The sequence below is a fragment of the Gobio gobio genome, assembly GCF_949357685.1.
Source record: "Gobio gobio genome assembly, chromosome: 9".
NCBI classification, from domain to species: domain Eukaryota; kingdom Metazoa; phylum Chordata; class Actinopteri; order Cypriniformes; family Gobionidae; genus Gobio; species Gobio gobio.
Window position 1 is genome coordinate 15,398,098 of NC_137115.1, and position 27,011 is coordinate 15,425,108.

Here is a 27,011-nt window from a genome sequence, read left to right on the forward strand (position 1 = left end):
TCTCTCTCTCTCTCTCTCTCTCTCTCTCTCTCTCTCTCTCTCTCTCTCTCTCTCTCTCTCTCTCTCTGCAGTAGTGTTATGTAATGGTGTGGCAGTGCTCATAGGCCGTGGACACAGACACAGACTGGGGGGAGTGGGGGGGTCAGACCTCTGCAGCATTTCCTCACCGTCTCCCACCTTCTCTCAGTCCACTGTAGCTGTGGCCAGTGCTGCAGTTGATAGTTGTATACAAAATGGAATTTACTGCACACTGTATAATGTAGGCCTACAGTGCTGATCATAATTTAAAAAATCGTGTGTGAAACAGCATGCAAGTGGGTGGAAATGTTTAGTCAGGTTGTTATTGAGAAATAAACTGCTAATTTATGAATTATTAATTTGAGTTTAAATTAATTCGTATGTGTGAATAAAGATACTGCAGGGTGATAGGCCATGAGGTGCAGGACATATGGTTTAGTGATCTTTATATAAATATTTGACCGATTATACCAGAATCAATCTTTCCAGAGGATGATATTTCATACTCGTTTGCTGTGTTTGAAATCACACCTCTATACCCTCATTCACTAGTATCCGCTACACTAGGCTACTCCACTAATATAGTCTTGAAGGAGTGAAAGAAAACGAGTGAGTGAATTCAGACACTGAGTGCGCCGGAAGGGCTGCCACTTTTGCATAGTTTGTGCTTGCTGTTTAGTAATGATTCAATAATTATTTGAAACGTGGCAAACTGGCAGCTCCAAAAAATATTTATATTGAACTCTGCCATGGAAACTAGCATGTATAAACTGCAAGTAAACAATTTAATAATCAATTAAAAAAGAATTTAATGTATACCTGTATGATATTATGCTGGACCAGCGCAATTTGAAAAATGGATGGATGGAAATTGATTCAACTGTCTGCATCATCTCCTGGCGAGACGCTGGAATTCATTCAGCGCGTGGTGCATTGTGGGATTGAATGAGTGCACTCGATAACGTCCACTAGGTTTCAGACACCACTACAAATGGCTGTCCCCTCAAATAGATGCGTATTTAAGGGTATAGGGGGCGATTTCGGACACAGTCGTTAACTCAGGGTATGTTTACACGACACGTTTTCAACCAAGTGTGCCACACGAGTGCTGAAAAGTGAAGCCAACATGTCTCGATCGCCCCCAGGTGACTGGATGCAGTATAGGTCATAAAGCCCACCCTCTCCATGAAATGTAATGGGACACAGACAAACTAAACAATCAAATTACACTTCAAATAATTTTTTTCCAAAGATGGTTTCTGTCATTTTACGCTGATGTTAATTCAAGTGTTCGTTCTTTAAATAAATGTAGTTTTAGTTAGTTATTTGATGCTATAAAACAGGGTGTGACGTTATGATTGACAGCTGAGATTGACAGCTTCTCTGAGTGAAGTAGTCACTGAGGCACTAATGGAAATTTTTTGTGAACTTCGGGAGGAGATTGGAGCTTTAACTTTAATCTCTACATTTCCATAACTGTTTATTTCACAAAAAGTTGTTGATTAGGCGGGAGTGTGGGTGGGACCTTGATATCGTGAGCTCCAAGTTGCTACTGCGCAGACTTGAGATCAAACATGTCAGCGCCATATTTGAACACTGGTGGCTTCACTTACGTCAACGAAAGAAAGTGAAGGCACGTCGTCCATCTTTTTTTTACAGTCTATGTTTTCAACTGAAAACGGAAAACGTTTATGCGTTTTGGCCGTTCATTTCCACGGCAACAATGTTTTGGGGGCCTGAAAACGCTAGGTTTTGAAAACGGGTTTCAAAGTGCAAGGTTTTGAAAATGATACATTTACCATCTCAATGTAAACAACAAAAACGTGCATCTGTGAAAATGGTGACGTCATGCGCATGTGTTTTACATGTTCACGCATGTTCGCAGGGTGTTTCTTAACAAAGAATTATTTCTAAGGCTTATTTCTCCAACTACTATCCTGGCATGCATAATACAGCATTTTTCGTGTGAATGGGGATCGTTTGGACAATGTTATCATCTGTTTTTTAGTGCATCATTATCTTGTAAACATACCCTTATTGAGCTTATGGTATTTCAATTCCATCCATACAAAGAATGCAATTCTTTTGGATTTCATTTGTAATGAATTCACTGTTTTGAAAGTTTGTCCATGAAAATGTGACCCCAAAGCGTATGAAAGACAAAAAACTATATAGAGCACTGCTCTATATAGAGTATATTGATTGACACATCAAAAATGTATAATGAATAACAAAAAGGTCTCAATGAAATTCACACACGTAGGTAATGTTGATCTGGTCTTCTGTTCGGTGAGTTTAAAAAAATAAAGATTTATAAATTATATTAATTATATAATATATTTAAAATTATATATTATAGATTATATAATTATATATATAAAAAAAAATTATACTCCTCTCCTTGAACTGTCACCTTATCGTGGTGGAGAGGTTTGAGTACCCGAATGATCCTGGGAGCTATGTTGTCTGGGGCTATATGCCCCTGGTAGGGTCTCCCAAGGCAAACAGGTCCTTGGTGACGGGCCAGACCAAGAACAGTTCACAAACCCTTATGACCACAACCACACCAAGGACCGTGACGTTGCCCGGCATGGCGCAGCCGGGGCCCCACCCTGGAGCCAGGCCCGGGGTTGGGGCTCGTATGCGAGCGCCTGGTGGCCGGGCCTCCCCCCATGGGGTCCGGCCGGGCTCAGCCCGAAGGAGTGACGTGGGGCCGCCCTCCTGTGGGCTCACCACCGACGACCCGATCTCTGGACACGGAATCTGGCTTTAGGGACGTGGAATGTCACCTCGTTGGCGGGGAAGGAGCCTGAGCTTGTGCGGGAGGTCGAGAGGTACCGACTAGAGATAGCCGGGCTCACCTGCACGCACAGCTTGGGCTCTGGAACCACACTATTGGATTTCTGTGCTAGCCACGGTTTGTCCATAACGAACACCATGTTCAAGCATAAGGGTGTCCATCAGTGCACGTGGCACCAGGACACCCTAGGCCTGAGGTCGATGATCGACTTTGTGGTCGTGTCATCAGACCTTCGGCCATATGTCTTGGACACTCGGGTGAAGAGAGGGGCGGAGCTGTCAACTGATCACCACCTGGTGGTGAGTTGGATCCGATGGCGGCGGAGGAAGCTGGACAGACCCGGCAGACCCAAACGTACTGTGAGGGTCTGTTGGGAACGTTTGGCCGAGCCCCCTGTCAGAGAGATCTTCAACTCCCACCTCCGGCAGAACTTCGACCGGATCCCGAGGGAGTCTGGAGATATTGAGTCCGAGTGGACCATGTTCTCCACCTCCATTGTCGCTGCGGCCGCTCGGAGCTGTGGCCGTAAGGTCTCCGGTGCCTGTCGAGGCGGCAATCCCCGAACCCGGTGGTGGACACCGGAAGTAAGGGATGCCGTCAAGCTGAAGAAGGAGTCCTATCGGGCCTGGATGGCTTGTGGGACTCCGGAGGCAGCTGACCGGTACCGGCAGGCCAAGCGGACTGCAGCCCGGGTAGTCGTGGAGGCAAAAAATCGGGCCTGGGAGGAGTTTGGTGAGGCCATGGAGAAAGACTATCGGTCGGCCTCGAAGAGATTCTGGCAAACCGTTCGACGCCTCAGGAGGGGGAAGCAGTGCCCTACCAACACTGTTTACAGTGGAGATGGGTACCTGTTGACCTCAACTGGGGATATCGTCGGGCGGTGGAAGGAATACTTTGAGGATCTCCTCAATCCCACCTACATGTCTTCCGTTGAGGAAGCAGTGGCTGGGGACTCAGAGGTGGACTCGTCCATCACCCGGGCTGAAGTCATCGAGGTGGTTAAAAAGCTCTTCGGTGGCAAGGCACCGGGGTTGGATGAGATCCGCCCTGAGTACCTCAAGTCTCTGGATGTTGTGGGGCTGTCTTGGCTGACACGCCTCTGCAACATCGCATGGCGGTCGGGAACAGTACCTCTGGACTGGCAGACCGGGGTGGTGGTCCCTCTTTTCAAGAAGGGGGACCGGAGAGTGTGTTCCAACTATAGGGGGATCACACTTCTCAGCCTCCCTGGGAAAGTCTATGCCAGGGTACTGGAGAGGAGAATTCGGCCGATAGTGGAACCTCGGATTCAGGAGGAACAGTGTGGTTTTCATCCTGGTCGTGGAACACTGGACCAGCTCTATACCCTTTCCGGGGTGCTGGGGGGTTCATGGGAGTTTGCCCAACCAGTCCACATGTGTTTTGTGGATTTGGAGAAGCCATTCGACTGTGTTCCCCGTGGCATTCTGTGGAGGGTGCTCTGGGAGTATGGGGTCGGCGGCGGAACCACACGATTTTGTCACTGCTTTTTGCAGATGATGTTGTCTTGTTGGCTTCCTCGAGCCAGGACCTTCAGCGTGCACTGGGACGGTTTGCGGCCGAGTGTGAAGCGGCTGGGATGAGAATCAGCACCTCCAAGTCCGAGGCCATGGTTCTCAGTCGGAAAAGGGTGGCTTGCCCGCTTCAGGTGGGTGGAGAGTTCCTGCCTCAAGTGGACGAGTTCAGGTATCTTGAGGTCTTGTTCACGAGTGAGGGAAGGATGGAACGGGAGATTGACAGACGGATCGGTGCAGCTTCTGCAGTAATGCGGTTGATGTACCGGTCTGTCGTGGTAAAGAAGGAGCTGAGCTGCAAGGCAAAGCTCTCGATTTACCGGTCAATCTACGTTCCTACCCTCACCTATGGTCATGAGCTGTGGGTCATGACCGAAAGGACAAGATCCAATGAGCTTTCTCCGCAGGGTGGCTGGGCGCTCCCTTAGAGATAGGGTGAGGAGCTCGGTCACTCGGGAGGAACTCGGAGTAGAGCCGCTGCTCCTCCACATCGAGAGGGACCTGCTGAGGTGGCTCGGGCATCTATTTCGGATGCCTCCTGGACGCCTTCCCAGGGAGGTGTTCCAGGCACGTCCCACCGGGAGGAGGCCCCGGGGAAGACCTAGGACACGCTGGCGGGATTATGTCTCCCGGCTGGCCTGGGAACGCCTTGGGGTTCCCCCGGAAGAGCTAGAGGAAGTGGCTAGAGAGAGGTAAGTCTGGGTGTCTCTGCTTAGACTGTTGCCCCCGCGACCCGGCCCCGGATAAGCGGAAGATGATGGATGGATGGATGGATAGATGGATGGATGATAAATTATACTCTGTATGTGGTGGCCATAAATTGAACATATATATATATATATATATATATATATATATATATATATATATATATATATATATATTTTTTTTTTTTTTTTTTTTTTTTTTTTTTTACCTTCAAATGCAAAGATGTATTACAAAATGTAGGGTATTTCAAGGGGCAAGAAAATACATTTCCAATAATATAAAAAATAATTTGGTAATGTATTGTTTTTAATAAACAATATCTAGGATAGCAGGATGTTTTGAATGCACAGCAAAAAGAAATGGGACATTTCCAAGGACAGGTCCAGCTGGGACAGGCCAGCATAAATGGAGTCTACCCCAGAAGAACAGACATCTGGTCGCCTTAAAAAAGACTGTTAAAAACAAAGAATAAGCTCTTTAAAACTTAATTGTATATGAATATTTGTGCAAGACACCCCCCAATGCTACAGTTTGAATTCTACCAGGTTTAGCATGTGATATGCATTTTAGACACTACAATGATTAATATCTGCAAGTTTTCAGTTGTGCTAAGTACATTAAATGTATATTATTTTAAATTAATATATGGTAAGCTGGGTGGTAATATCAGAAATCTTGTTTAATAATGAATTAATGCTGTCTTAAAAGCTGTAAAACCAACATGAATCAACACCATACAGTTTTTTGGACATAAATTTGCATTTTAAAACTGTTTTGCTTACAATTATTATTTTATTATCTTAAAAACCTTATTTGTCATTGACCCATATACAGTTGTTTTTGAATGGCCAGCAATGGAGAAATTATGCTTTTTGCCATTATCATAATGTAGTTATGATATCTACCAGCAGGGGCTAATGGGGTCGTGATAGAAAGCCAAACCTTGACCGCTTGTGAACCGCACATTGGTGTCTCCATAATCTTACACCATGACATCACAACTCATCAGTTCATTAGAGACTTCATGACCTGAAATGAATGGCTTGATTCAGAATAGCATATTAGCAACTCTTGCCATTTCTGCTATATAAAGAAGATACTAGAGTAGTAAGCTAGCATGCTACACACGACACACATGATCTCAATCCATTGTGGCTTGTTCCAGGGTTATTATGCTAACTAAAACTAAACACACACACACACACACAACATGTTCATTACCTGAAATAAATGAAAAAATATATAGGCTAGCCCAAAAAAATTAACTTAAATTGAAAATATAAAAGGACTGCTGTATGCAAGGCACCTGCATCAACTCTTTAAATGCTGAAGGTGTCTAGCTACATGTCTGGATATATGCCTGGTTATTTGCCTTGATTATGATTTGATGAATTGCTGCTGCCATGATCACTAGAACATGTAAACAAACATCACTTAATTAAAATTACATTTACCATCTGCTTTCTGTGGGCTGTAATAACACAAAATTGTTTATAGTAGGCAGTAAGTGAATAAGGTATAATAAGTATAATTTGCATGGGTGTGTAATGAAAGAATGACTTAATATCCCTAATGTTGCACTAAAAGCAGTAGTGTGTGGGAATCGGTTAAGACTGTGGGTGGTTTGTGCTAAAATATGGACTAAAGTGCCTCAAATGTGTAATGAATTCACCTCTGAATGTATTCTCAGGCCTATAATTTGGCCCACAGACAAATTAGTACGTGAACTTAATGAACTCAAATTGAACTGTATATTGATTTTATAGTTCTGCGGCTGCAGATCTTTTAAACCACAAAACGTAGTATCTTTTGATGCATCTTATAGGTGGTTATAGAGGTTCCATCAGCCTCAAGTAGTTCTCTGCTGCCAGGCTTTCTTGGAAAGTCATATGATCTCTGTATAGACGCACAAGTGTTCCTCATCCGTCTTGTTTTCCCTGTTTCCCCCCTCAAGCTTCTGAGGAAAGTATAATCGTAGGAACCAACATAAGAGCTCATTAGTGCTGGAAACATCTCATGGTCATGGGTTTTCTGCTGAATTCCATTCAAAGTCAGATAAGAAATATTCCTCCATATTCCCTTCCGACCATAATAGGAGTTCCATTATCTGACACTTGAACGATGATGATTTAAAAAAAGATAACTGTTAACTTTGTAGCAACCGAACTGTAGAGGATAAACAAACCATGCTATGCTAGCCTTTGTGCATGGATCAATAAACAGACATTATTTACCATGTTTTACGCACGTCTCTGTAATCATTTTCTAAACAGATTTTATTATGTATTTCATTAGCTTTATAGTTAATATTTTTCATCAACGGTGTACATCTCCCTAAGTGCTGCCATGTTCATTATCTATGAAGTCTACCCTTATTCTTATGAAAAAGAAGTGTGCTTAATTTTATTGAATAGGCCTACACTTTTAACCCTGGTTTAACAGACAAGGTTTAAAGGGATAGTTCACCCAAAAATTAAAATTACCCAATGATTTAAATAGAGTCTGGCTATTCACCTTCAAGCCATCCTAGATGTAAATTACATTCTTCTTTCAGACGAATACAATCGGAGTTATATTTAAAAAGTGTCCTGTCTAATCCAAGCATTATAATGGAAGTAAATGGCATCCCGAAATTTGAAGTCCAAAAAAGTGCCTCCATCCATCCAGTAATCCACACGGCTCCAGGGGGTTAATAAAGGCCTTCTGAAGTGAATCGATGGGTTTGTGTAGTAAAAATATCCATATTTAACACGTCATAAAGTAAAATATCTATTAGCTTCCGCCAGACCGCCTTCCGTAACTTACGAAAAAAGTGTCTCTCGCAGTTCAAAACGATTATGCTACGTCTGACGTCATGCGTCACGCCTGTTACACTTTTTTCATAAGTTGAATACGGAAAGTGGTCTGAGAGAAGCGATATATTATATTTTATAACGTGTTAAATATGGATACAAACACATCGCTTCGCTTCAGAATGCCTTTATTAACCCACCGGAGCCGTATGGATTACTTTTCTAATGGATGCACTTTTTTGTGGCTGCCATTCGCTGCCATTATAATGCTTGTAAGAGCCAGGACATATATTAATTCGTGCAGTGAATCGATTAAAAAAAACATCTAATTATTCACATTTTTATTTATTTTATTTTTTTGTATTTGAAGATTAATCGCAATTAAAAAAAACATTGGAGTTTTTAATATTTTGATATAGTAATAATTTCAGTTACTCCCCAAATTAATGAAGAAACAATTTAAAGACAGCATGCATATTTTAAATATTTGTTGTAATGGCATCTTTTTATGAATGTAAAATTCAGTATCACTAATGTCCCTATGAAACATTAATGACGTTACATTACAGTATAACTGAAAGCTATCAATTTCAACATTTATTAGGCTTTAAAAAAAATAACAACTTTTAATTTAATTGAACTTAAAACAATCTTTACATAAACCCATTATAATAAATGTAATATTTACCCCTTCCCTGTTAGACATACAGGGAGTGCAGAATTATTAGGCACGTTGATTTTCTGATCATATTTTTTTTCCAGGCACATTTGACCAATTCAAAACCACAGTAAACCTAATAACTACTATTGATTTAGTATTTAATAATGTATAAGTGATATATAATTGTTCATGAAGGCTGGAAATGAAAATCACCTTATATTCAGGTGTGCAGAATTATTAGGCATGTTTTCTTTTACAGATAAATTGAGTCAAAAAAGAGATTTAACTCAGACTGAAAAGTCAAAAAGTATTAAATGCCCATGAGAAGGATGCAATACTAATGTAATACTAGACATTGCATTTAAGGCATGACCATTGGACAGTGAAATGCTCGTTGGGTCAGCAGGATCTGACAAAAACAGGTGGTGAAGAAAAGACACCTGTTAACTGCAAAAGAATTAAGAATTAAGGTGAAGAATTAAGGGTGAAACCATCAGGAACCCTTTAGTCTCCAGCGCCACCATTTTCCAAAGCTGCAACCTATCTGGAGTCTCCAGAAGTGCAAGGTGTCAGGATCTCAGAGACTTCAGTTAGGTAAAGAATCCTAAAAAATGACCCCCACTAGATAAGAATCACAAGCTGAAGTGTTGTAAAATACATGAAGAAGGTTTTTTTATAGGCTTTATGGACAGATAGGTTGAGAGTGACTCTTGAAGGACCAGCACCACATCCTCTAGTACCACTGTTTGAAGAATTCATCTTCCAGAATCTGGCAGTACGTTTTGGGAGTTCATTTTTAGTCCATCTCTGCAAAACGGACTTCAGGATGGACTAAAATGAACTCCCAAAACGTACCGCCAGATTCTGGAAGATGAATTCTTCAAACAGTGGTACTAGAGGATGTGGTGCTGGTCATTCAAGAGTCACTCTCAACCTATCTGTCCATAAAGCCTATAAAAAAACCTTCTTCATGTATTTTACAACACTTCAGCTTATGATTCTTATTTAGTGGGGGTCATTTTTTAGGATTCTTTACCTAACTGAAGTCTCTGAGATCCTGACACCTTGCACTTCTGGAGACTCCATGTAGGTTGCAGCTCTGGAAAATGGTGGCGCTGGAGACTAAAGGGTTCCTGATGGTTTCACCCTTAATTCTTCACCTTAATTCTTAATTCTTTTGCAGTTAACAGGTGTCTTTTCTCCGCCACATGTTTTTGTCAGATCCTGCTGACCCAACGAGCATTTCACTGTCCAATGGTCACGCCTTAACTGCAATGTCTAGTATTGCATTAGTATTGCATCCTTCTCATGGGCATTTAATACTTTTTGACTTTTCAGTCTGAGTTAAATCTCTTTTTTGGCTCAATTTATCTGTAAAAGAAAACATGCCTAATAATTCTGCACACCTGAATATAAGGTGTTTTTCATTTCCAGCCTTCATGAACAATTATATATCACTTATACATTATTAAATACTAAATCAATAGTAGTTATTAGGATTACTGTGGTTTGGAATTGGTCAAATGTGCCTGGAAAAAAAATATGTTCAGAAAATCAACGTGCCTAATAATTCTGCACTCCCTGTAGTCTACACATACATTTTATAAAGTTATGAACACCTTTCTTAAATAATAAATGAAATATAGATTAATCATCATTAAAGCTACATTTGTTTTCTGTTCCCGTTGTTCTTTGATGAACATTAATGACAGACATCATCAGTGCTGCTGTCACTTTAAGATCGGCCGCTGCCGAACATGACACGGATCTGACGCGCTGTCCCGCGCATCTCATTTTCTCACAAGTTAATTTAAGACGTTATTTGACTAATTTAAGACTCCTACTATGAGAATACTCAACAAAACTGGCATTTTAGCAAAATTCTGTGTTGTTGTTTTTGTTCAAGAGCGAAAGAGAACTCGATGTGTGCACGAGACTGGCGTGCGTGTGTGTGTATGTCAGGGTGTCCCTCGATTAGCTTCCTAGGTGGTGAATCAGTATATAGTGTACATGAATGTGGATGACTCTCTGATCAGTGCCCTGACTACTGAACTAGGGAGCGGATTGAGACGCACCCACACAGACAGGACATTGACATACAGCGCGTTCTCTTGTGTCTTGTCGCGCTTTGATTGTTTAAAACCATTTACATGAATAAGAGCAAAAATGGATATAAAAATGGACGCTGCGTTAATTGCGTTAAATATTTTTAATGCGTTAAACTGAAAAAATTAATCACCCGCGTTAACACACTAATTTGCCAAGCACTAATTTTAATATAACTCAGATTATATTTGTCTGAAAGAGGAATGTCATATACACCGAGGATGGCTTTAGGCCCCACAGACTCTTTTAAATGTCTTTCAGAACCTTTCAAATTAAAAGCTCTCAATTCATCCCACAATAAAACATTGCTGCAAAAAAAAAAACGTCCTCATAATTTTTTTGCAGGCAGAATCACTAAAGACAAATTGATTGTGAGTAACTGTTGTTGTTACAATATCTCCGGTTTGCACGGCCCCCGCTCCAAGCAGTGCTCAAACTCGAGTCTTTCCGCATAGGAGGCGGACGTTCTAACAAGGAGGCTAAAAGGCTGCAACCTCTAGTGTCAGTCACTAGAGCGTCACTTGGCATCAGGGAGCGAAATTTACCTGCACAGCTCTCACTAGCTGGCCTCCGTTACACTATCATGACAGATCTATTTCAGAACCAGCCGCTATCAAAATATTCTGGCTGCGGGCGAGGGCCAGATATTATTGCTGGCGGGCCAATTTTGGCCACCTGTTGCCGACAACTGCTTTAGGGTGAGTAAATCATGGGGTCATTTTCGTGGGGTCATTTTTGGGTGAACTATCCCTTTAAGCCAATCCCAGACTAAAATGCCTGTTTGAGCTGTTTTAATTGAAAACAACTTGCTCTGACACATCTTAAAATATGTCAGTGGCATTATTTTGTCTCAAGATGCACACCAGTAATGTTTTTTTTCTAAGACACGTTTATAAAAGCTACTTAAATGCATGCCTTAGAAAAAAAAAACATCTTGAGACAAAACAATGGCTCTGACATATTTTAAGAAAACAGCTCAAAAATGCATTTTACTTTTAAGCCTCGCCTGTGAAACCGTGCCTTAAAGTTTTAAAATGTGCTAAATTGCAGCTTCATCAATACAAATGTAAAATTTCAAATATAGGCTATTTAAATAAATGACATACACCTTTGAATAAAAATGACATTTAAGTATATTTTAGTCTACTTGTGGGTACATACGCTCCGAAGCTTCATGAAGCAGTGTTTTGAAATTGGCCATCAATAAGTCGTTATTTAGTTTTTTTTGGCGCACAAAAATATTCTTGTCGCTTTATAATATTAATATTGAACCACTGTACTCACATGGACTGATTTAAATATGTTTTTAGTACATTAATGGATCTTGAGAGAGGAAATGTCATTGTTGGCTATGCAGGCCTCACTGAGCCATCGGATTTCAACAAAAATATCTTAATTTGTGTTCCGAAGATGAACGGAGGTCTTATTGGTGTGGAAAGGCATGAGGGTGAGTAATAAATGACATTATTTCATTTTTGGGTGAACTAACCCTTTAAGTCCTACTAAATTGGATAAAAAAAGCTCTCTTAACTTCAACTGCATTTAATATGAATTGAAACTATAATACATTTTAATTTAATTGTAAATGACATGAAATTAAGTGTCAGAAAACATTATATTCAGTTCAAATATATTTTTTTAAACCTTTGATGCATGAATGTTTTGGCAATCATTATTACATATAGATCCGGGTCTTTAGTGACCCGGATCTATATCTAACACGGATGGATCTCTACCTGTCGCGGTAATATAAAACTCTCCTGATATTAGAGTAACAATTACAGAAGAATAAAATAAAACTTGGAAGGGTTCAGTTTGAGCAGATGTTTTATTCCATCATCACTGTCCTCGTCAGAGCTCATTTCCCAGTACATTCAGCATCTGGCTCATATTCGCAATCTCAAACATATTCTCAGAACTATCATTTTCAACATCTTAAAAATCAGTTTTGATCTCTTCACCAGATCAACTATCAAGCAACAGTGACGTTAATATTTGATTGTATTTAGTACTTGCTCTGCAGTAAATCGCTGAGCCATTTCAAGTTTGCTGATGATACTTACTATTCTTTTGTTTTCTGCCTGCTGTAACTATGAGTGAAACGTCACTTCATAATTGTGTATCAGACATTGCCACCTTGTGGAAAAAGTCAATTGCACTTATTCAGTCATCAAAGATACTTAAACTATTACACACCCCGGGTCGAATGGGAAAACAAGTGTTCCTTTATAATTCTTTTTTTTGTTTTTCTTGTTATATTTTTTAAAAATAATTGATTGAGGAATACTAAGAAGGTTTTTGATGTATTTGAATTTCCACTAAAATCTGAACATCAATAGTGTAACACTTTTTTGTGGTAATAATCTCGTGGAGAACCAGGTTAAAATCCCAGATGATCACGCTACAATGCACAATTAAGAAGCAAAAGCACATTTGATTGTGTTTTATGATTTTAATGTCATGATTAACGTGGCATGTATAATTATGTATCAAATATTTTATGGAGAGGTTACTCATGGCACCTTTAATTATAGTCCAGACCTGTGGAAGATAAGAGACTATTGCACTTTCTTAACTCTTCAGACACTTTGCAACCTCTAACCTAATTAATATAACTATTATCTTATCAAATATTTCTCCTCTGTGTGCCTTTCCGGTCTGGCTGTAAAAGGTCAGAGTCTACCCATCCCTGCAATAGAGCCACTAGCATACAGTACCACACCAACTGGCTTAAGTTTGCTGCTTGTAAAGTCGCTGATTGATAGCATGGTGATTTTGTTCAGAGGGTTCAGAGAGTGACTACTCAAGGACAACATCATCTCATGTGCGTCAGCAACTGTACACAGAGCCGAACACTTTACAAGACCAACTTATCAGACGATAGCTTTACCTGGAGGGTCACACTTGATTAATGTTAGAGCACTTTCAGAGAAATGGGCGTAATCGCTGTGGATATGACCTGTGCATGCTTCAAACATGATTTCTACTCAATTACAATTTAAATGGTCCTAACAGTGTCCAATGTGTTTTTGTTGGTTTGATGTGAGGAATATGTGTGTCACCACGTAGATTTTTGGAGGAAAAATACATTAGACTTCCTGAAGAAAGTTGTTGAAGACAGCAATGTTTTGACATGTATTTACTCACATCTCTTGCATTAGTATAGATCAGACTATCGTTTTTACAATTTAATTTTAATCATCTTATACTTATTTAACTGAAATAAGTATACTTTGGCTTTGGCTCTTGGTTAATTTTGATCCTTCATCCAAAAGTGAGCCTTCCATTATTACTTATGTTGTTCCAAACCTGCATGACTTTGTTTCATCTGTGCAACAAACAACATTGAAACCTACTTACATTATAAGGTCAAAAAAAGAAAAGAAAAAAAAGAATAAGAAAACCAAATGGTTAGATTTGGGTCCAATTCTTACTATCAATTAACTATTAACTGACGTTTGCCTAAATTAACTCCTAATTACTGCTTATTAATAGTTAGTACACTCTAAAAAAAATGGTGCTATATGGCACTAAAAGTGGTACTTGGCTCGTAATCATAGGGGAACCTTTTTAAGTGCTGTATAGCACCAATTTTGGTGCTTCATACCCCTTTTCCACCAAGGCAGTGCCAGAGCTAGATCGGAGCCAAAGCCTAGTTTCAAATCGGTTCTTTGTGTTTCCACACCCAAAGCCCCAGCTCTGAGCCAGGAAAAGTGGTTCTTAAGTAGCACCAAAACATTGCTGGGCTAGAACAGGGCTAGAAGTAAGAACCGATTACGTCAGGCGCTGAGGGCGGGGTCAACAAGACCAACACAAACTTGAGATCCGCCATTGTTGAAATAGCAGCTAATGGAGCAAACAGCTGCTGCTCGTTTGTAATCTCCGTCTATACAAATTACGGCGAACTGCATGAATGCGTTGGATTCGCTGTGTTTTCGTTGTGTTTTGATGCCGATGTAGGATCGTAAAGCCATGTGAATCAATAGTAACGCAACGTTTGCATTGTTGGTGGAAGGCTTGTTCACAGCAGTGCTGTGCAGACCGATCGCCGTATGATAACGAGTCCAGCGAGAGCATATGACTCCTTATGCTTTTGATTCACTCATGCGTTTTTTTTTTATATCATACGTGGATCGGTCTGCGCAGCGCCGATGCATCTCGAACAAGCCTGGTGTGTTTGTGTTTCCCGCTGCCCGGGGTTGCCAGGTTTTCACAACAAAACCCACCCAATTGCTACTCAAAACAAGCCCAATCGCGTTTCAGGGGAGCTTCCCCGGTAAAAATCACATTTGGGGGTAAAATATGTGTTTTTTATGGCATGGTTGCCTACTAATATTCCATTCCCGGGGCTAAATATCACATAATTGGGGTCCCTTCCACCCGCGGACATGAAAAACAGCCCGCGGCAACAGTGATGAAGTAGCCCAATTCTGCGGGAAAACCGCGGACTTGGCAACACTGCCGCTGCCTTGCTAGCGTTGCTGAGAAAGATGAGACGTATACAGTGACGTAAGACCTGGCTCTGTTGTGGCTCTCAGCATGTGGAAAAGCAAATGGTTCTTAGAAGGCTCCACAGTCGAACCAACTATGAACTGGGACTAGCTCTGGCTCTGAACTAGCTCTAGCACTGCCTTGGTGGAAAAGGGGTATCAGTGGTTCTTCAGCAGTTCTTCAGCGGTTCTTCACCGGTTCTTTTGCTAAGGTGCTATATAGCACCACTGACTAAAGGCCCGGGTATACTTTGGCCGTCCGCGTTCGTGCACCGCCCGCATGACGTAATTTTCGTCATTTGGAGCGCTCGTGGCCGGCCGCACACCCCGTCCGCGCACAACCCAAATTTTGAGACCGCGCGGATGGTCCGCGTGCACCAGCACATGCGCCAGGCCCAGCAGTACAGAAGAGTCCACTAGGTGGCAATACACACAGTATTGAGCACAGTGTTCAGCCGCCGAAGAAGAGTGTGCAAAGACCGGTTTAAAAACAACACGCTTGGGAAAAAAAGAGAGAATTTTTGATTCTTCAGTGTTTCTTCCAAACTATGTTGCAATGGTGGATGCACTACAGTTCTTCTCCGATCATGCCCAGCGAATGCCCCGTTGATGACAGGACTCAGTGCTGCCCTCCGATGTCTGGTAGAGCATAGACACTTTTTTAATGCGCTTGTGTCGAACGCGATCCTCCGCACGCATCCGTGGTGTAGTATACTTTGAAAGACGCGCGGACAGGGCTGCGCGGGCGCGGTAAGTGAAGTATACCCGGGCCTTAAGGTGCTATATAGCACCGCTACCATAAACAGAACATGTTGAGATATGGTGCTATATAGCACCAAAAGTGGTTCCTCTATGATTATGACGTAGAACCACTTTTAGTGCCATATAGAACCTTTTTTTTTTTTTAGAGTGTTCTTGGCTCGTAATCATAGGGGAACCACTTTTGGTGCTAATAGCACCATATCTTAACAGGTTCTGTATATGGTAACGGTGCTATATAGCACCTCAGTCATTTAAAGAACCGCTGAAGAACCACTGAAGCACCAAGATTTGATGCTATACAGCACTTAAAGTGGTTCCCCTATATGATTACGAGCCAAAGAACCACTTTTAGTGCCATATAGCACCATTTTTTTTAGAGTGTAAGGTAGTTGTTAAGTTTACCCAGCAGGCACACAATGTCATAAGACGTTGATATTTGGTTACATTTTGGTTGTGACGTCAGGTGACCAAAATTCAACGTCAGCTCAACGTGTAATGCCAACGTTAATTTGACGTCCAATACCAACGTCAGACTGATGTCAACATCCAACGTTGGACGGACGTTGCATTTTGGTTGAAAATGAAAATCAGGTTGACGTCAATCTGACGTTGGGTTCTGACGTCAACCTGATTTTCATTTTCAACCAAAATGCAACGTCCATCCGACGTTGGGGTCCAACGTCAATCTGACATCATATTGACGCCCGGTGCCTGCTGGGTAGGTATTGGGTAGGAATAATGGATGTAGAATATAGTCATGCATTAATATGTACTTTTAAAGACAGCCAATATCATTGTAATATGCATGCTAATCTAGTTAATAGTGAGAATTGGACCCCAAACTAAATTGTTACCAACCAAATAAGCACGGAGGCATTTCTCAAAATATTCTCTTTTATGTTCCACGGAAGTATGGAAGCTTGTTTCTGCCACAGAATAAAAATGAAACAATTCTGACTTTTTTCTTGCAATTGTGAGTTTATATCTCACAATTCTGACTTTACAATTGGCAATTGCAGACCCGAGAATTTTGACTATTTTCTCGCAGTTCCTGTGAAAACAAAAGTCAGAATAGTTCATAACTCAAGTCAGAGAAAAAAGTCAGATTTGTGAGATAGAAAGTTGCAATTACCTTTTTATTTTTAATTCTGTGGCAGAAACAGGCTTCCATTAGAAGGTCATACAGTTTTGTACATAATAAGGGTGAGTAAACTCAGATGAACCAGATTTTGGTTGAACTATCTCTTTAAACAGAGAAGATTCTTCAATAGTTTGCTTTTCCAAAGGATAATTTGGTCAAATCTTGCTATTTCATAGTTAAGTAGACATAGCTCAGGAAAAATTGGTCTTGGAAGGATTTAGAAAAATGTATAATGAAATCTCTGACTTCGGTCTTTGCATTAAATCAGATGACAGATTGAGAGACTCTTGAGGAAATGACTGGTGTTCTTCCCAGAAAAAAAAACAGTCAAGCCAGGAGCAGATCTAGAAAATTATTTATGGGGTGGCAAGGGAATGGTATGAGGACTATGAGAAGTGGCAACACCAAAGCAAGCATCCATTTATGGCCTGATTTACACATTCATGTTCATATATTTGTAATACAACTGCATTTACACAGTGGAACCAGAACAATCATCTTACTGGTGATGTTAAAAATGAATAAATAAAATCAATCTACAGAGCAGAGAAACATTTTTTATCAAGCCAATCATCAGATTCTAAATGTACCTAAGCTTGGTGTTTAGAAGTATAGGTTTATGATTTAAAATTATTATTATTTAAGTATTCGTGTATTTGGATCAAACAAATTACAAGTGAGTTTAATGCTATAAATATAATATACTTGCATTTATAGGAATACGAAATGTATAAACTACACCTTAGTTCTTCCCATAAGCCAGATGCACTACAAACTTGGCCGTTTTTCCCTTTTTTTTTGTGGAATAATGTTGAGAATCAACGTGCACATTACACTGCATTTGGTGGAGAACAGAACTTCAGAATCATGGCTCAGGAGGAAGAATGACCTGGCAACTGACACAATGCTGGCCAATAATCTTCTTGACCTCATTGGGAAATAGTTTTTCTTTTTCTTTCCAAAAAGAAACAAAAAGTCCTTTCTACTGAATCCCCAAATGGCAAAAAATGTTTTAGAGTTCACTATTTCTTATAGGCCTACTACTTTATAGAATTTATTCATTTATTTATATATAGTTTTCTTTAAAGAGATCTCATTTGTGATTTTGTCCTGTAATATAGAATATAGCCCTATTCGGACAGGATTAGTGGTACAAGGATAGATAGAGTAATGTCATTGTATCACAGCATGTCTGTAATATGAATGGCCAATTCGCACAGGATGAGATATCTCAGTTAAACTACCAGAAGTGGGAGGGGTAACTTGATTTACGCACAGCTGTCACCTCCCTGTCATCATGTGTGTACATGTGTGCAGCACGTAGGGAGCGAAGGCTGGCCTGTGTGGTCCAATCAAACAGACAAGCTACTGTAGCTCAAGAAGTTAAAGCTGGTTCTGACAGAAAGGTGTCAGAATACACAGAGCATCACAGTTTGTTGCGTATGGGGCTGCATGGCCGCAGACCAGCCAGGGTGACCATGCTGACCCCTGTCGACCGGCAAAAGAGCCAAAGGCGTGAGCATCAGAACTGGACCACGGAGCAATGGAAGAAGGTAGCCTGGTCTGATGAATCACAAATTCTTTTACATTACGTGGATGGCCGGGTGCGTGTGCGTCGCTTACCTGAGGAATATATGATACCAGGATGCACTATGGGAAGAAGGCAAGCCGGTGGAGGCAGTTTGATGCTTTGGACAATGTTATGCTGGGGAAACCTTGGGTCCTGCCATCCATGTGGATGTTACTTTGACATCTACCACCTACCTAAGCGCTGTTGCAGACCATGTACACTAGGGGTCTCCAAACTTGGTCCTGGGGAGCCACTATCCTGCAGAGTTTAGCTCCAACCCCAAATAAACACACCTGAACCAGCTAATCAGTCTCTTACTAGGGCCTAGTAAGACACTAATTAGCTGGTTCAGGTGTGTTTAATTGGGGTTGGAGCTAAACTCTGCAGGACAGCGACCGTCCAGGACTGAGTTTGGAGACCCCTGATGTACACCCTTTCATGGAAACGGTATTTCCTGGTGGCTGTGGCCTCTTTCAGTAGGATAATGCGCCCAGCCACAAAGGAAAAATGTTTCAGGAATGGTTTGAGGAGCAAAGAGTTTGAGGTGTTGACCTGGCCTCCAAATTCCCCAGATCTCAATCTAATCGAGCATCCATTTGATCCATGGAGGCCCCACCTCGCAACTTACAGGACTTAAAGGATCTGCGGCTAACATCTTGGTGCGAGATACCACAGCACACCTTCAGGGGTCTAGTGGAGTCCATGCCTCGACGGGTCAGGGCTGTTTTGGCAGCAAAAGGGGGACCAACCCAATAGGCATAACATTATGATCATATAACATTATCATAATGTTATGCCTTATCGGTATATATATATTGTATTCTCAGCAAACCAGTGGTTGGTAAAATTGTGTATTTTTTGTTAATCTATTTAGTATAAATATGCCATTATATTCTATACTTTTATGAATTCTTTTGAGAAACCATGAGAAAAGGGTGAATAATGACTGAGAGTCAATGTTCAGAAATTATTAATTATTATTATGTTTTGAACTCTGCTGTTTAGCTGTATTTAGCGATGTGTTTGTTGCCAAACTCAAAAATTCGTATTTTTTAATGATTAAAAAATGCCATTATTTTATTTTTAAAAGTTAATCATTGTATTTTGTTGACAAAATATTTTAGTTTGTCTTGGATATTTTTTGATTATATCAGATAACATTTTAAGCTGTCATTTGGTCATGTTACATTGTGCCCCACCACATGTTACAATGTATGGAATTCCAAACCTGCCATTATTAAAAATAAATATACAAATAAATGTAAAAAAATAAATAAAATAAAAAATATATATAAATAAATATACATAGAAAAGCAAAAAAACGAAAAAAAATAATTATTTATACATTTATTTCCTTATTTATGTATATTTAAATTTTTTCCATATTTATTTTTTTATTCTTTTATTTATTTCCACATTTATTCATTTCTACATTTATTTATTTATACATTTATTTATTTTTACATTTATTTATTTCTACATTTATGTATTTCTACATTTATTTATTTCTACATTTATTTCTTCTTACATTTATTCCTGCGTAGGGTAATGAGGAGGGCGTGGTTTACCTCAGACATAGCAATCGAGCTCAGAGTAGGCGAGGGCGAAGGGTTGAGGCCACAGTGACACCCTGTGATCGACATACAACAAAAGTATAGCTTACTGACGTTCATACTGTCTTTGACTTCGATAGGTATATAGTCAAAATCTTAAATCTTACTGTATGACAGTTCATGAATACACTGTAAAAAAAAATTGGGGAGAAAAATTGTGCAAATTGATCATTACATATTGGCCCAATAAATGACTTCCAAATAATTATCGCCATGCAAAAGGATGCATTGTACTAATCATAGCTTAAGGTCTTCACTCAAAATTAAAATTGTATATTCACAGAACATATTTAATTGTGCTCAGTCAATCTATGAAGTCGAAGTGAAAAATCCATGTTGGCTGAACAAGTCCTACGTCCGAAAAACAGTATACGCATGCGCAAAATGCACTTGAAGAAAACCGTTCATGCGGAGATTTCAAATGCGGAGCGAGGGAGCGGCAGCGCAAGCGGAGCCGAACCAGCAGGTGCTGAAGACCGAAACAGACATTCCCAAGAGAATAGAGATATTCATCTCACAAAGACGTTGGTGAGTATTTAGCACTGAAATTATTCTCCAGAGTTTTGCTTTATGACCGGGTATGAAGTTTAAAAGACATTTTGTAGAATCACGAGTTCATGCATTCATTGGTTTCATGAGTGTGTTCTCGTTTACCACATAATTATCTAATGGTAGCCTGTAGACAATAGTTTATTTTCCTCATGTCTTATATGTCTAAAACAATAGGTAATAAGAAAATTAAGTCATTTGTGTGATATGTGCGGCATGCGACTGTTGAACACGATGCGTTTGGCGTCGGCCTCTTTCAGGGCTTAAGTTATTGCCTTTTAATATCAAACACGTCAAGCTCGTGATTTTCTTATGTCCATTCATTCGTCTCATCCTCATTATATAATGAAGAAACTTGTGATGTGATGCAGGGGAGCTTTGTCATTAATGTTAGTTGTTATTTTTATTTGCAGGTTTTTAGCCTGCAGTGCCGCGTTTTCTTCACCACTTTAAGACATCCTGTTATGCAGAAGACTTCTTGAATGTATTCAGAGTTTTTCCTTATTGAAAATAAGGTTCACCCAAATATCCTGTGTTGGAATTTACTTGTTAATAAAGTATTGTGATAAAATGTCAACCCTGTTGTCTGTTTCTGTATTTTGCTTAATATATTTATGTTTTTAGTAATTTTTGTCTTTTGGGACAGTGAGAAATAAACAATTGTTACTACAATTTAAAATATTTAATTGGACCAACCACACAGTTTCACTGTAAAACATTTCTCCAATTCAAAATTTTCTAGTGACTGATCACATCAAAATATTTTAGTTGGCCAAATTGAAAAATTTAGATGTGATCGGTCACTAGAAAATTTTAAATTGGAGAGGCCTGACATTTTTTACAGTGTTGGACAATTACATTTTTCCATTGGCATAAATATTATTTCTAATTGAGCCCATGTTAACAGACTGTTGCCACAATGGATACAATTCAATTCACAGAAATTCAATTTGGCCAATTGAAAATTTTAGAAGTGACCAGTCACTAGAAAATTTTGAGTTGGGAAGATTATACATTTTTTACAGTGTATGAAGTGAAAATGTGGTCTCTTTCCAAATGCATTGATCAATAAGCTTGTGTCGACTGTAGCCTATATATATGTGCAGCTTCCTTTCTGTGTGTTCTGACCGCTATGGAAAATATAAGCGTTTCCATTTCAGAGTCCCTGTCTGTTGAAGATGTTGCTGATCATGTTTGTTAGCCCAGGACATTTTATAAATCCAGGCCGGACGATGTTCTACGGCCATGATCGGAATAAAGAGTAGCCTATCCATGTCATACAGTAAGATTTAAGATTTTGACCATATACCTATCGAAAACATAGACAGTATGAAAGTCAGTAAGCTATACTTGTTGTATGTCGACCACAGGGTTTCGCTGTGGCCTCAACCCTTCACCCTCGCCTACTCTGAGCTCGATTGCTATGTCTGAGGTAAACCACGCCCTCCTCATTACTCTATGCAGGAAGAAATGTTGGAAGAAATAAATGTAGAAATAAATAAATGTAGAAATACATAAATGTAGGAATAAATAAATGTAAAAATAAATAAATGTAAAAATAAATAAATGTATAAATAAATAAATGTAAAAATGAATAAATGTGGAAATAAATAAAAGAATAAATAAATAAATATGGAAAAAATAAATATATACATAAATAAGGAAATAAATGTATACATTTATTTCCTTATTTATGTATATATAAAATTTTTCCCAAATTATTTATATATACATAATTATTTATTTTGTTTTTTTTGCTTTTCTATGTATATTTATTTATACATTTTTTTTATTTTTTTTTACATTTATTTGTATATTTATTTATTTATTTATTTATTTTTAATAATGGCAGGTTTGGAATTCCATACTGGGTGTATGGGTTCAAAAAATGTTGGATCAAAAATGACCCTTTGGTTCTTTGAGTGACTTTGATGGAGAATGGTGACAGCCTTGTATTTGGCTAAAGCCTTGAAATAAATTAATTTGTATAATACATTTTACTAAGTTACCTCAGTAGTACAGGGCCAGAGACTAATAAAGTAGTATATATTTTCAGGGAGTATGGCCGCTCCCTTTTCAAGACAGGGAAAGCAACAGAGTAAGATCACTGTAAGACAAGTATTGGAACAACTTGAAGCTGATGATAGTGACTTTGGCCCTGAATTGGACCGCGATAGCGATTCTGATTAATTGTTTCAACCGCATGAAAGTGATGGTGGTGAATCTTCTGCCCAAGACAGTGACTCGTCCAAGGACTCGTCCAGTGATGACAATGTGCCGTTTGCCGAGACTGCTAGCCCACAGCGAGCCAAATCGTGCCGCAAAAACTTACAGTTGGCGAAAGAAAGGCTTTGAGTTGCCTGACGTGAACTTTCAAGGTGAACAGGTTGAGTCGTACCAGGATGCCACGACAGACACGCCACTGGTTTACTTTCAACGCTTTGTTTCCCTTGATATGTTGGAAAATATTGTTGAGCATACCAATCAACACAGTGTTCAAAAGCATGGGAAATGTGTAGACACTTCAGTAAAGGAGATAGAACAAGTTCTAGGAATGTATCTCTGATTATTTTCCTAAATTTAAAATAGTTTGAATTGACAGTGTTTGTTATTGTGATTCTTTGAAATGATAAGCCTAAAGCCCAATGGGTCAAATTTGGCCCTAATCCTAAATTAGGAAATAAAGGGTTAAAATTGAAAAAGTGGATATTTTGGTGTTCAGTGAACTTATAGCAGTAATTTAATGCATAGTTCATAATTTTCCAAAGAAAAAAATGGTTCTTGGGGTTCTCCAGGGATTTATTAATGTGATTTTCTACAGAACATTGTTGAGTACTGTGATTACATAACAGTACATAATTGGTTATTGTGTTTTCTACAGTGCAATGGAAATTGCTGTGATTGTCAAGTCACCTTCATTTATATAATGCTTTTCACAACACAGATTGCTTCAAAGCAGCTTTACAGTAGGAAATAAATTTAGTTTTAGAAGAAAAGCTAAAGTAAGTTTTTGATTGATTAATTTCTGTTGTAAACTGATTAGTTATTTAATTTGGCGCCACTTAAACAACACCATCCTCAACTAAAACAGAAAACCCCCAATGCGTTCCGGACCCCATCTGCACGGCAACAGCACTTGGTGGCCTGAGAACGCAAACCATGAAATAGTTTTACAGGAAATTGCTGGTTAATGTGACTCTCACAGTTCTTCTTTCATTAATGCAATTTTTGACTGAATCTACAGTATTCTACTGTGAACTTTTTTTTTTTACAGTGTACTTTTAAACAAAATGACGGAATATTAAAGTACATATTTACAGATGGTGTGTTCGCATATAGGATAAGCATTACCTGAAGTAATTTTTCCGGACCTCTTTACAGAAGGTAAAAGTGGCTGTAATCTTTACTGACAATGTCCGTAATGATTACTAAAATGGCACATTTGAATGGGATTAAAATCACTGAGAATATCGGGTACCCCACTTCTCCATGTAAAACTAATCCCATCCGAATAGGGTTTATCTTGACAAACATTCTCAGGGCATTTCATAACCTACAGATCTGTGGAATCTGGTACCTAGCTGTGATCAGCACACTGACAGAACCATTAACTTGAGTCAAACGGTGAGAAACACATATCAGCACTCTTTCCCTGCAACCCTCGTCACTAGAACTCACGTCCGCCTGGGAGATTAAGTAACAGGAGAAACACAGAGAGAAAATTACACAAGAATCAAGTTGTGGAGCTTCTCTGTTTGTGTTCAGAGGGGAGGGGAAAAAATGGAGATGTGCAGCAGCCAGATCAACGCAGCATCCAGTCGATCAGCCAGAAATAAGAGCATAACAGTGGTACAGATATTTGAGATGAGCCTATAATGTGTTTTACACCCACAGCTCAATCGTTCTGCATCATAATCATGCACGATAATTGAATGAAACAGGGTCATTTATGACGCATTTAGTAGCTGTGCGTGTCCTTGGAGCAGCTGCAGTTCCTGATTTTCTCAGATGTGGTAGCAACTCTCTTTTGTATAGAGAGCACGAGTCAGTCCCACCTCTGCTCCTGGCAGCCTGTTATTATATAATTTATGTTCTTATCATTTTAGTTGCTTTTTCTCTTCTGTCTTCTGTCTCCTCTTGTGTTAATAGCTGATTTGTGTTAAAAATTATAATCTCAGGGTTGTCACCTGTCTCCTTGCAATATGTCCCTACCAGCTTTCAAACAAAGCATACTCTCTTGTGATAGCATAATTCAGATAATTCCATTTTGGGAGGATTTTTAAAATCATATTAAAATTGTTTGACATTTTGGTAGGCCTATACTTTAAAATTTTGGCATCCAATTTGTGAACAAGTCACATCATCTTGTGACATCATGTCCTGTTTTTTGTCTTTAGTCCGTGTTGCATTCATATTTCATTCAAACCGCACCAGAGTTTGTTTGGTACGCAATATGGCGTTCACATTTATTCAAATGAACTGCACTAACAGAGCCATCCCACCAGGGTTCGTTTTACAACAAACATGCAAAGTGTGAACACACCCCAAAAGGACAACATATATTGGACCAATTAAATGATACAGGATCCTGCCTTAAATTAGACAAGAGCCAATGCATCAAAGTTTGACTGGTTAGCATGGTCCATTTAGCCTCTGCATGAAACTACTGTAATCACACCATATTTTCTGCATTGAAAGCCATTCATAAGTAGCTGTGTATTCTTGCCCATGAGCAAAGATGGTAGCATGCAGGTTATATGCTTGCAGGTCACTGCATATGTTAGTCTAGCAACTGCCATTGTGTTAAATTATCTTTCTCCAGATCACACACAAACACACACACACTCTCATGTATGCACGTAGGTTTGGTCAGTACATGTAGGCGTAATCATTCACATTACTAAACTAACAGTAAAATACACACCAGATGAAAAGTCGGTCAGTGCCACCTCAGTTGCATGTGTGTTTAAATAAAATAAAAAAATGCTAGGGACATCTGTAATGAGAACCAGCTTTTATTTCTAATTTCCAACACTGTTACTTGCCCTTGCAAAATAAAAGCTGATGACTGGCCGGTTGGGCTGAACAGAGCCTGCTATTGTAGCTCTGAGCCTGGATTCAGATCTCTTTCATAACATGCAGGTGACCTCCTGCTTGACAGTAATCTCACATTCAACAAGAAACGGCACCATAGCAGTTTCAAGGGCTGCTTTACTAGTTTAACACTTAAAGGAAACTTTCCCACATCTTTGTAATTTGACTCTATTGGTATTACCTTCACATAGTTTTACTAAATGTGACACGTACTAAATTTACATTTAAATGTAAAATGCATCTAAACAGTGCAATAAAAGCTAGGAGTTAATGCATATGGAAATCTTATCTTAGTTTGTCAAAAACAAATTGCATGTAGGAGATGAATAGACACGCCTATAGAACATCCAGACAAGGCAGAACAACGTATGGAAGCTTGTTTCCACAACAGAATTAAACAATAAAAAAAGGTAATTGCGACTTTTTATCTCATAATTCAGACATTTTTTCTTACAATTCTGACTTTTTTTCTCAGAATTGCGTGATATAAAGTCAGAATTGCGAGTTAATATCTCACAATTCTGACTTTATATCTTACAATTGACTCGCTATCTTTTAAAATGTTTTATTCTGTGGCGGAAACAAACTTTCATAGCTTTCCGCTCAGCTCAATGTAATATTTTTTTATATATATTTGAGGTTGCTTATACTGCTGTTGTTCTATTTCTGTCATCTCAAAGAGAGTAGTGGCATGTTCCGTCAAAAGTAGCAAAAGGGCATCAGCTAAAATGCATGCGAATGTTACTTCCTGAACATGTGCGGTGCAGAGTTCGAGTTGCTTTCACATTCACACGAACTGCACCACAGTCCCTCTCCCTCATATTGGAGATGGTGATTAAACACCAGGGATGGGAAGAATGGGCGCATACAACCTGCCCACTAGTCCCTGCCAACTGCAAGAAGGTTGCAGAGGGGGACATGTGGCCAAATTAATTCAGGTCACACAATTATATTTTAACTTACCGGGTACTATGTTTTCCCGACAATGCTCTATTACTGAGCATGTGCGAGACATGAGTGCAGATTAACAGGTTGATGCCCCTCATCCACAAACACATGCTTCAAGTTCTACATGCCCAGCAATAAGTGGATAAGCCATTGTAAGTCCTGAGGGTATTACAGCTGGGAATTATCAAGGAGTTTCACAGCCCTTGGTCCAGTCCTGTTGTCATTGT